Here is a 12,003-nt window from a genome sequence, read left to right as displayed (position 1 = left end):
TGAGTTTACGTAGTATAATTAGTTGTTTTGGTTTGCTAAAGCTGCTGAAATGCAGTATACCAGAAATGGGTTGCTTTGCAATAGGGATTTATTAGCTTATGAATTTACAGTTCTAAGGCCAAGAAAATGTCCATAGTAAGGCATCAAGAGGAAGATACCTTCTCTGAAGAAAGGCTGCTGGTATCCAGGGTACCTCACTCAGAGAGCAAAGCACATGCCAGCATTTGCTGGTCCTTTGCCCCCACATTTCATTGCTTTCTGCTCCTGGCTCCAGTGGCCTCCTCTCTGAGATTCTGTCAGTCCTCTCTTAGCATCCCTGGTGTTTTTTTTTTGTTGTTGTTGTCTCTCAGCATCGGGAAGACCTCTGTTATCTCAGAAGGCACATGGCTGGCATCTGCTTGTTCCCAGATTGTGTTTCAAAATGGCATTCTCCAAAATGTCAGTGTCAGCTTTTAATGGCCATCTTCAAAATGTCTAAGTTGCAGCACTGAAGTGCTTCTATTTGTGAGCTTTTGTAAAACTCCAGTGAACTAATCAAGGCCTACATTGAATGGGCAGGGCCACACCTCCATGGAAACATTCAATCAGAGGTCACACCCTAACCAAAGGTGTCACTCACAGTTGGGTGGGTCACATCTCCATGGAAACAATCTAATCCAAGACTGGATTTAAAGATCATGGCTTTTTCTTGGGAGACAATATATCCAAACTGGCACAGCCATGTACTCATATTTTTTTAAAATAATGCTATTTTCACTTAAGAATGCCACAGATGTAGCAGTAAAAATGACTTTATTACATTTGACACTTGAGTACCCAAACTTTCAGGTTCTGGTGACAAAACAGTAAGTACTTATGAAGCACTTCTGCTGCATCCTGAAGTCCGAGGCTTGTCATGAGGAAAAGCACCTGCCTAATTGCTTGAATTATAAGCCAGACTAGCCTCTTTTTCCATGTAACAACATTTTTACTTGAAAAAATTACCAGCAGGCAAAATATAGTCATTTGGACTTGGGTATTTGACAGACATTTTCGATTAAATGAACAATGTGGGCCTGTGATTTAGAGGAAAGTAAATGATGGTATTTATTCCCAATGATAAATACCAAAATTTGAAACCAAAATTAGAGTTTTGGAAAACTCATATCTAACAATGCTCAAAGACTTTTCTTATATGCAAATCTTCCAAATTTTGACGTATTTCATTATACAATATCAAAAAATGACATTTGTTGGTACTTCAACATTCCTCTCCCATTTGGACGCCTTTTGTTTCTTTTTCTTGCCTAATTGCTCTGTCTAGAACTTCTAGCACAATTTCAAATAACAGTTGTGACAATGGGCATCCTTGTCTTGTTCCTAATCTTAGAGGGAACGCTTTCAGTCTCTCACCATTGAGTATGATATTAGCTGTGGCTTTTTCATGTATGCCCTTTATCAAGTTGATGAAGTTTCCTTCAATTCCTATCTTTTTAAAATGTTTTTATTAAGAAAGGATGCTGAATTTTGTCAAATGCCTTTTCTGCATCAACTGAGATAATCGTGGTTTTTCCCTTTTGATTTGTTAATGTAGTGTATTACATTAATTGATTTTCTTGTGTTGAACCACCCTTCCAAACCTGGGATAAAACCCACTTGGTCATGGTGTGTAATTTTTTTAATGTGCTGTTGGATTTGATGTTTAAGTGTTTTGTTGAGGATTTTTGCATCTATAGTCATTAGAGATATTGGTCTGTTGTTTTTTTTTTCTTGTAGGCTTTGGTATTAGGGTGATGTTGACTTCATAGAATGGGCTAGGTAGTGTTCTGTCTTCAATTTTTGGAAGAATTTGAGCAGGATTGGTATTCATTCCTGGAATGTTTGACAGAATTCACCTGTGAAGCCATCTTATCCTGGGCTTTTCTTTGTTGGGAGGCTTATGATGACTGATCCAATCTCTTTACTTGTGATTGGTTTGCTGATGTTTTCTAATTCTTCTTGAGTCAGTGTAGATTTGTTCGTGTGTTCTAGGAAATTGTCCTTTTCATCTAAGTTGTCTAATTTTTTGGCATACAGTTGTTCATAGTATCCTTCTATGGTCTTGTTTTGTTTCTCTGGGGTCCATGATGACCCCCTGTCACTTCTGATTTTATTTATTTGCATCTTCTCTTTGTCTTTCTCAGTCTAATTAAGAGTTTTCTCAATTTTGTTGATCTTCTCAAAAAATGAACTTTTGGTTTATAGATTCTGTTGTTTCTTTGTTCTCCATTTCATTTATTTCTCCTCTAGTCTTTGTTATTTCTTTTCTTCTGCTTGCTTTGGGATTAGTTTGCTATTCTTTCTCTAGTTTCTCCAGGTGTTCATTTAGGTCTTTGATTTTAGCTCTTTCCTTCTTTTAAATGTAGGTGTTTAGGGCTTTAAATTTCCCTCTCAGCACTGCCTTCACTGCATCCCTTAAGTTTTGATATGTTGTGCTATCATTTTCATTCATTTCAAGGTATTTACAGATTTCTCTTGCAATTTCTTCTCTAACCCACTGATTGTGTAAGAGTGGGTTGTTTCATCTCCATATATTTGTGAATTTCCTAGTTCCCTGGCTGTTATTGATTTCCAGCTTCCTTCCATTATGGTCAGAGAAAGTGCTTTGTATAATTTCAATCTCTTTTAATTTATTAAGACCTGTTTTGTGCTCTAGCATGTGGTCTATACTGGAGAATGTTCCATGAGCACTTGAGAAGAATGTATATCCTTCTATTTTGGGGTGCAGTGTTCTATATTTGTCTAGTTCATTTATCATATTATTTAGGTTGTCTATTTCCTTACTGATCCTCTGTTTAGACATTCTGTCTATTGAAAAGAGTGGTGTGTTGAAGTCTCCCACTATTATTGTAGAGATGTCTCTTTCTCCCTTCAGATTTTCCAGTATTTGACTCATGTACTTTGGGCACCTTGATTAGGTGCATAAATATTTGGTTGTTATTTCTTCTCGGTGAATTGCCCTATTTATTAATATATAGTTTCCTTCTTTGTCTCTTAAAATCTTATAACATTTTTGCATTTAAAGTCTGTTTTGTCTGATATTAGTATAGCTACCCCAGCTTTTTTTTTTTTTTGGTTACTGCTTGTGTGGGGTATCTTTTTCTATCCTTTTACTTTCATCCTATTTATATATTTTGGTCTAATGTTAGTCTCTTGTAGACAGCATATAGATGGATCACATTTTTTAAAATCCATTCTGCCAATCTACTTCTTTTTATTGGGGAGTTTAATCCATTAATATTCAGTGTTATTACCATTAAAACAGTCCTTATTTTGACCATTTTATCCTTTGGCTGTTATTTTCTTCAGATCTATTTTTTTTCTCTCTCTTTTTTATCCTTTTAGTTACCCTTACTGATAATCATCATTTCTGTACTCTCCTCCAAGCCTCTCTTCTCTCTCCTGTCTTTTTTTTGTTTTATCAGCTGGCAGAATTCCCTTTAGTATTTCTTGCAGGGCATATCTCTTGTTAATGTATTCTCTCAGCTTTTTTTTATCTGCAAATATCTTAAATTCTCCCTCATTTTTGAAAGACAGCTTTGGTGAATAAAGAATTCTTGACTGGAAATTTTTCTCTTTTGGTATGTTAAATATATCACACCAGTGCCTTCTCGCCTCCATGTTGTCTAATGTGAAATCAGTACTTAGCCTTATGTGGCTTCCCTTGCATGTGGTGAATCACTTTTTTCTTGCTCTTTCAGGATTCTCTCTTTCTCTCTGGCATTTGAGAATCTGATTAGTATGTTTCTTGGAGTGGGTCTATTCAGATTTGTTGTATTTGGAGTTTGTTGGGATTCTTTGATTTGCATATTTATGTCTTTTATAAGGGTTGGGAAAATTTCAGCCATTATTTCCTTAAATATTCTTCCTGGATAATTCCCTTCTATTCTCCTCTGGAACACCTGTGATGCACATATTTGTGCACTTCATGTTGTAAATCACTTCCCTGAGACCCTGCTCAAATTTTTTCATTTTATTCTCCATTTGTTCTTTTGTGTATTTGAATTCAGTTGCTTGGTCTTCTTGTTCACTGATCTTTTCTTCTGCCTCTTTAAATCTGCTGTTGTGAGTCTCTAGTATATTTTTAATTTCTTCTACACTGTCTTTCATGTCCATAAGTTCTGTTATTTTTCTATGTATTCTTTCAAATTCTTCTTTATGCTCTCCTACTGTCTTCATAATATTGTTTATCTCTTTAGCTATCTCATTGAAATTATTTAGGAGATTTGTTTGAATATCTTTGATCAGTTCCAAATTTTGTATCTCCTTCAACTTTTTAATTTGATCATTTGACTTGGTTATATCTTCTTGTTTCTTAGTGTGTGTTGTAATTTTTTCTGGCATCTAGTCTTCTGATTATTTTGATAATTTATTTGGAAAACTGGTTTTACTTTCTTGTCTGAGATTTTGTTGTTGATTGGGTTTGTGTTAAAGGTCTTCTTTGGCACTTGGTATATCCCAGACAAAACAGTGTAAGGGTCCCACACAGGATGCAGACCAGTTTCAAAGTTCCCTGAAGAGAGAGGGTCAGGAAAGCATCTTTCCAAGACTACATGTTCCCAGCCTTCTCAGCAACTGGCACTCTTTGGCAGTCTATTCCTTACAACCCTACAAATGGAAGTTAATTTTTAGACCTGTGACCCCTGTTTTTGAGGCAGATAGAAATGGCCCTGTAGTGCTGTGGGCACCTGTCTAGAAAGGACCAAGGCTGTGGGACCCTGTGGCCTAATTTTGCTAACCAGTAGTTGGATCCAAACTGTGCCACATCCTCATCTCTTCCTGGGCAGGAGGGCTTACCCAACTCTCCAGTCTGCAGCAACCAGCCAGGCAGTGCTAAGGCAAAGCAGAAGCTGCTGGCCTTGAGGGTCAGGGATGGGTGCCTGGAGCTGTGATGGGGTTGAGTCCCTCACTGCAGTTTCTCTGAGTGTGGGACCAATGTCAACAGTAGGTGCTCTGGGCTCTTTCCTGGAAGGGATTAAGGCTGTGGGACTGAGAAAGCCAACTCCACAGGCCAAAACACTTGTATCATAACTGTGCACATCCCCTCTTTTCCCTGGGGAAGGGCCTCCTTATCTCTCCCAGTTTACACCAGCCAGCCAGGCAAGCACCAGACTGACCTGAAGCTGCTGGCATTGAGGATGGAGGATGGGTGCCAGGAGCCATCCTAGAGTTCAGTCACGCACTGCAGTTTCTCTGTGTGTGGAAATAATGGAGCCAGTAGTGCCCTGGAATCCTGCATGGAGGGGTTTGAGGCTGCAAGGCCCAGAGGGTCAACTTTGCCAGGCAGTAGTTTGATCAGGACTGTGCTGTGTTTCCTTCTTTTTCTGGGGGTGGAAGGCATCCCTGTTTCTCCCAGTCTGCCGCAGCCAGCCAGGTGAGAACCAGGCCGACCAAAAGCCACCAGCCTTGGGGGTGGAGGATGGGCACCAGAGCTGCAGTCAAGTTCACTCACTGCAATTTATCAGTTGTTGTTTCTCCCTTTCTTCATCTGGCTCTTCTTTGTATGCTGCAGTGATCCTTCCCTGGTCTCCTGAGCCCCAGAACCACTGCTTTGGACAGTTTCTGCCTATTCTTTAGGTGTTTTTGGTGATGGAGTTTGTTCTGCTTCTCCTTATTCCACCATCTTCTTTCTTTTTTCTTTTGAAAATTAAAAAGCTTCATAGTTTCAATCAGTTTGCTCTAGGGCTCTGTACATCACGGACATTCATTAAGTAACTTGGATGTAGCTGATATGTGCACAGAAAATAAAAATTCTAGAATTTGTTTCCCATAATAGGGGCCTATTAATTTTTGCTGGTAGGCTATGGACTATCTTTATAAAAACCAATTTTTTGGCTGGTTTTGTAAGGAATTTTTGCACTTTTTCCGTTTGTGGTCACTAAAGCTATGGTTACATGTTCTGGAGTAGAAACACTAAATAATTATTCTGGATGTAGCTTTTAATTAGGCCATTTAGACTTATAAAAGCTTGGATTGACATAATTGCTGTCTCTGATTGTGCCATTAGAGAGCCCAACTCAAGGTTTCTCAACCTTGGAACTATTGACTGTTGGGGCCAGGTAATTCTTTGTCGTGGGGGATGTCCTGTGCATTGTAGAATATTTAGCAGTATCCCTGGCCTCTACCCACTAGATACCCTCAGTTGTGATGACCAAAAATATCTCCAGACATTGTTAAATGTCCTCGAGGGACAAAATCAACCCAGGTTGAATTAGGCAGAATTGCTCTAAATGATTGGTTTGATGAGAATTTATATTTATGTCTCTTTTGCCAAATATGTAGGCAGTCTCTCCATGACCTGTGTTACTTTAGCCATATGTGTAAGATAATTTTGTTCAAGCACGCCTTTGTAGGGCTGCTCTGGAGTCCCAGTAAGGGTGTAGATACACAAATGCAGTTTCTTAGTGTGTGTGTGTGTGTGTGTGTGTACACATATCAAAGCATATGGGACTATACTTTAGAAGAAATAATATTGTTTCATATGGAAAAGAAACAAGTGTACATTTAGTTTTTCCTTTAGGAAAGCATATTTCTTGGAAGAAAACTAAATAGCTCTTTGATTGAAAATGTTATTCTAGATGGTTTCTTAAAGGAGTTAACACTGTCATATATCTCATTCCTTGAGATAAATCAAATGGCAATATTTATATTTATATATGTGAATGTGTGTGTTTGTGTGTATGTGTGTGTATTCTAGGGTCTCTGTCTCCAAATTGAAATTGAAAGTTTTCTTTTAAGGAAACTAATGAGGAGGAATGTGGCAAGACCTTTAGCTCAGGTAACAACTACCCTACATGGTAGGCATAAGCATTAAAGGATTTTTTTTGATAAAGCACATAATATAATGTCTGACGCCTAATAAGAGATTAATAAAATTAGCCATATGTAAACTTTAGACCTGTCTTTTCACTCTTGTTGTGCCTCTTACATGATTTGATGTTTTTCTGTGGAGAGAATATATAAAATAAATTCAGCTGGAAAGGAAGAAGTGAAACTTTCCCTATTCTCAGATGACATGATCTTCTATACAGAATATTCTGAAAAATCCACAGCAAAGCTATTAGAACTAATAAATGAATTAAATAAATGAAAGTGGAGGGGTAAAAATCAACATGCAAAATTCAATAGTGTTTCCACATGCTATTAAGTCACAATGTGAAGAAATCAAGGGACAAAATCCACTTAAAATAGCAATGAAAATAATCAAATATCCAAGAATAAATCTATCCAAGGATGTAAAGTACTTACATAAAGAAAACTACAAAAAATTGCTAAAAGAAATAAAAGAATAACTAAATAAATGGAAGCACATTCTGTGTTCATGGATCAGCAGACTAAACATCATTAAGATGTCAGTGTCAATTCTACCCAAAGTGATTTGGGATTCAATGCAATCCCAGTCAAATTTTTCAGTGGCTCTCTTTGCAGAATTGGAAAAGCCAATCATGAAATTCATGTGGAGGGGTAAGGGGCCCAGAATAGCCAAAGTCATCTTGAAAAAGTATGAAGTTGAAGGAGGACTCACACTTCCCAATCTTAAAACTTATTACAAAGCCGCAGTAATCAACACAGCATGGTTCTTGCACAAGAACCAATGGAATTGAAGTGAAAGTTCAGAAATCAACCCTCACATTTGTGGCCAACTGATTTTTGGCAAGGGTACCAATTCACTAAATTCAGTTGGGAAAGAATAGTCTCTTCAAAAAATGGTGCTGGGAAAACTGAATGGCTGTTTGCAAAAGAATGAAGGTGGACCCCTGCTTTCACACCATATATAAAAATCACAAACACCTAATAAAAGAACCAAAACCATAAAACTCTTAAAAGAAAACATGGGGAAGTATCTTCAGGACCTTGTGTTAGGTAGCAGTGTCTTAGACTTTACACCCAAAGCACACAAGCAACAGAAGAAAAAAATAGACATATGGGACCTCATCAAAATTAAAAATTTTTGTTTACCAAAAGACTTTATTATGAAAGTAACAAGATGACCTACATAATGGGAGAGAATATTTGGTAACTGCATATCCAGTAAGGATTTAATATCCCGAAGATGCTAATAAATCCTACAACTCAACAACAAAAAGACAAACAATTCAATTTAAAAATGGGAAAAAGACTTGAACAAACATTTCTCCAAAGAAGATATACAGGTGGCCAAAAAGCACCCAAAAAGATGCTCAACATCATTAGTCATCAGGGAAATGCAAATCAAAACCATAATGAGATGTCATGTCACACTCACTAGAATGGCTACTACTGAAAAAAAAAAACCCAGAAAATTACAAGTGTTAGAGAGGATGTGGAGTGTGCCAGTTTGAAACTGGTGAGGACCCCAGAAAAGCCATGATCTTTTAATCCAGTGTTGTTGGGTGGAACCTTTTGGTTGATGGAGACACTCAATCAAAAGGTGAGATGTGACTTACCCAATTGTGGGTGAGACCTTTGATTGAATTATTTCCATGGAGATGTGACCCCGCCTATTCTGGGTGGGTCTTGATTAGTTCACTGGTGTACTTAAGAGAGCTCAAGAGCCGACACAGACGCTGATGCCTGGAGATGCTTGTAGATGCAGACAGAAGGATGCTTGGAGATGCTAAGATAATGAGATGAAGCCCAGAGTTTGCCCTGGAGAAGCTAGGAGAGGACCCCCCATATGCTTAGAGAGAAACTCCCTGGGAGAAAGAAGCACAGGAACTTAGAGAGAGGAGCAAAGACAGAAGCCCAGAGACATTTTGGAGAAAGCCATTTTGACATACAACCCAGGAGCAAATGACCAGCAGACACTAGCCATATGCCTGCCCAGCTGACAGAGGTGTTCCAGATGGCATGGGTCATTCTTCAGTGAAGGTATCCTCTTGTTGATGCCTTAGTATGGATACTTGTATGACCTTAGAACTGTAAATTTGTCGCCTAGTAAATCCCCTTTATAAAGGCCAATCCATTTCTAGTATTTTGCATAATGGCAGCTTTAGCAAACTGGAACATGGAGAAATGGGAACACTCATTCATTGTTGGTGGGGATGTAAAATAGTGCAGCTGCTGTGAAACACAATTAGGCGGTTCCTCAGAAAGTGAAGTATAAAATTACCTTATAACTTGGCAACCCCATTTCTAGATGTATACCCAAAGGAATTGAAAGCAGGGATTTTAACAGATATTTGTACACAAATTTTCATAGTGGTATTATTCACAATTGCCAAAAGATGGAAGTAACCCAAATGTCCATCAACTGATAAATGGATAAACAAAATGTGGTATATCACACAATGGAATATTAATCAACCCTAAAAAGGAGTGGAGTTCTGATATAATGAGTGAAGTTCTGATGTATGTGACAACATGGATGGACCTTGAAGGCATCATGTTGAGAGAAATAAGCCAGACACAAAAGGACAAATATTGTATTATCTCATTGATATGAGATAAGCAGAATGAACAAATTCATGGAGTCAGAAATTAGAATATAGGTTACCAGGAGCTGGGGTGGGGATACAAAATGGGGAGTTAATGCTTAAATTATGCAGAGTTTTTATTTGGGTTGATTGAAAAGTTTTGGTAATGGATGGTGGAGATGGGAGCACAGCATTATGAATGTTAATTAACAACACTGAATTATTTTTTGGATATGTATTTGGATATAGTTAAAAGGGGGAGAATTTTAGGTTGTATGTATGTTATTAGAATAAAAATTTTTTGAAAAATACCATTGGACTTTACAGCACAAATAATGAACCCTAATGTAACTTGGACTATACCTAATAATGTAATTGTAATAATGTTCTTTCATCAGTTTTAAAAAATGTGCCATATTAATGCAAGGTGTTAATAATGGCGGGGATGTGTGGGAACTCTGTATTTTATGCATGACTTTTCTGTACATCTGCAACTTCTCTGATAAAAAAAAAACAAAAAAAACCCAAGGCATTTTCTTGAGGTTTGGATCTGTGGGCAGTTGACTAGGAAACACAGTTTTGGAAATTCACAGTAGGCCTTTGCCCTGGCTTAAAATCCTTTCCTGTAATTATCTCAACCTTCATTACTTTGATTAGAATATATAAACAAGAAGAAAAAAGTACTCTACTTCTAATAAAATTTACTTGTATCTCCTTAAGTTGAACATTAAATTAGAAAAACCAATAAGGGAAAAAAATTAAAAATAAGACACTCATTATGCTTCCATGAGGACATCATGTCTAGCCCAACTTATTATGGCCAGTCCATCACTCAGGATGACTGTCCACATTCAGTGCACATGAGGGAACTACACTACAGTGTTGACTTAGTGAGAGTCTGCTCACATGTTTCAGGTCTGTAGACCAGTGGGCATTGAAACAAGGACCCATTTCTTATATTACATTTTACCTAACTTCTGATAAATAGTTTATTATAAAATGAATTTTCATGGTAGCTTTCCACGTTTTCATCTTTTATAGACTTTGGAGTCCCTTCAACTTTTTTTTTCCTGTTAAGCACACAAGACAAGGCAAGGCCAAGGCCTGACTGATGCACTGGTAAATATACCATGAGCCACTTTTAGATTCTGAGAGTTTATTGCTTACATGGCTAGCAAGAGGAAGAGCAGCTAAAGGTGCCAGCTCTCAGATCCTTGTTTCACATCCAAAATGGGGAACACTGAAACTTAAAGGGCCAAGTGATTACAGTCAGAGTTGTGGGATACCTCTGGTGCTAATTCTAGCCTGCTGGAAAACAGTCTTATAGTCTGCAGGATACCCTTGTGGGAGAAGGGCAGGAAGTCTCATACCACATCAGAACCTGGGAGGCAATGAGAAACTGTCTCATATCAGCCTCCATGAGGAAAGAGAAATATATAGGAAATGGCCTCAAGGCAGAGCCTCACCAGCCTCCCATCCTCTTGTGTTCTGAGAGTATAACAAGGCTTCCTCTCAAGTTCTGCCAAAGACTGTAGCTAAAGCCTTTGCCTATGGCTTATGTGGATATGTGCAAAGTCATTTGGGTGCCATGGCATAGCCATCACTCACCTGTATTTCCTAATTCCCTTTGCCCTAGACCTTTCTCACTACTTATCAAATGCTTTATTAGCATTCTTCTTTCCTTTTGCAAACAGAATTGGATGATATTCTTGGTCTGTAGCATGGGCAATGGTTATAAATTTTATCAACCTTAAAATTTGGAAGGAAAAAATGTTGCAATACTTCATTTTTGAAGACTAAATTACATCTGACTGTAAAGGCCCCATCCTTCAGGGCTGGCTAGAAATTCAATCTCAATCATTAATGTGACTTCCTTTCTTTCAGGGTCTTTCAGCCCTGAGGGTTTTTAGTAATCCAGAAGAGAGAGGATATTCTCAACTTTGGTCCATAATGGTCAGTGCAGGTACCTCACAATGCAAGACTCCGTGGCAATGTTCAATTCTTTCCCTGCCCTGCTTGGGCATGGCATAGGATCTGTGATGAGGTTGTTAGTCTCAGTCTGGTTCACAACTTTTCTAGGAGTGTTTCTCAACCATTCCTCTGGGTCTTACCAGCTCCCCTGGATGGAATCTGTGCTACTTCCCTAAACGCACTTGTGCCAGTTTGGATATATTATATCCCCCAAAAAGCCATATTCTTTAATGCAGTCTTGTGGGGCAGACTGATTAGTCTGTTGATCAGGGTGGAATCTCTAATTGAATTATTTCCCTGGAGGTGTGGACCCTGCCCATTCAGGGTAGGTCTCAATTAGATGACTGGAGTCTTTTAAAGGGGGCTCACACAGAGAGCAGAGAGGACAAAATGACTCAAAAGAAGCTGAGAGAGACATTTTGGAGATGGCCATTGAAAGCTGAAGCTTGGAGATGCAGACAGAAGGACATTTGGAGATGCTAAGCTAAGAGATGCTGGCCCAGAGTTTGTCCCAGAGAAGTGAAGGCCAGAGACATTTTGAAGAAAGCCATTTTTGAAATGCAGCCAGGGAGCAAAGGACCAGCAGATGCCAGCCATGTGAAGCCCCAACTGACAGAGG

The sequence above is a fragment of the Choloepus didactylus genome, chromosome 13 (assembly GCF_015220235.1).
Source record: "Choloepus didactylus isolate mChoDid1 chromosome 13, mChoDid1.pri, whole genome shotgun sequence".
Lineage (NCBI taxonomy): Eukaryota > Metazoa > Chordata > Mammalia > Pilosa > Megalonychidae > Choloepus > Choloepus didactylus.
Note: the sequence above shows the minus strand (reverse complement) of the source record.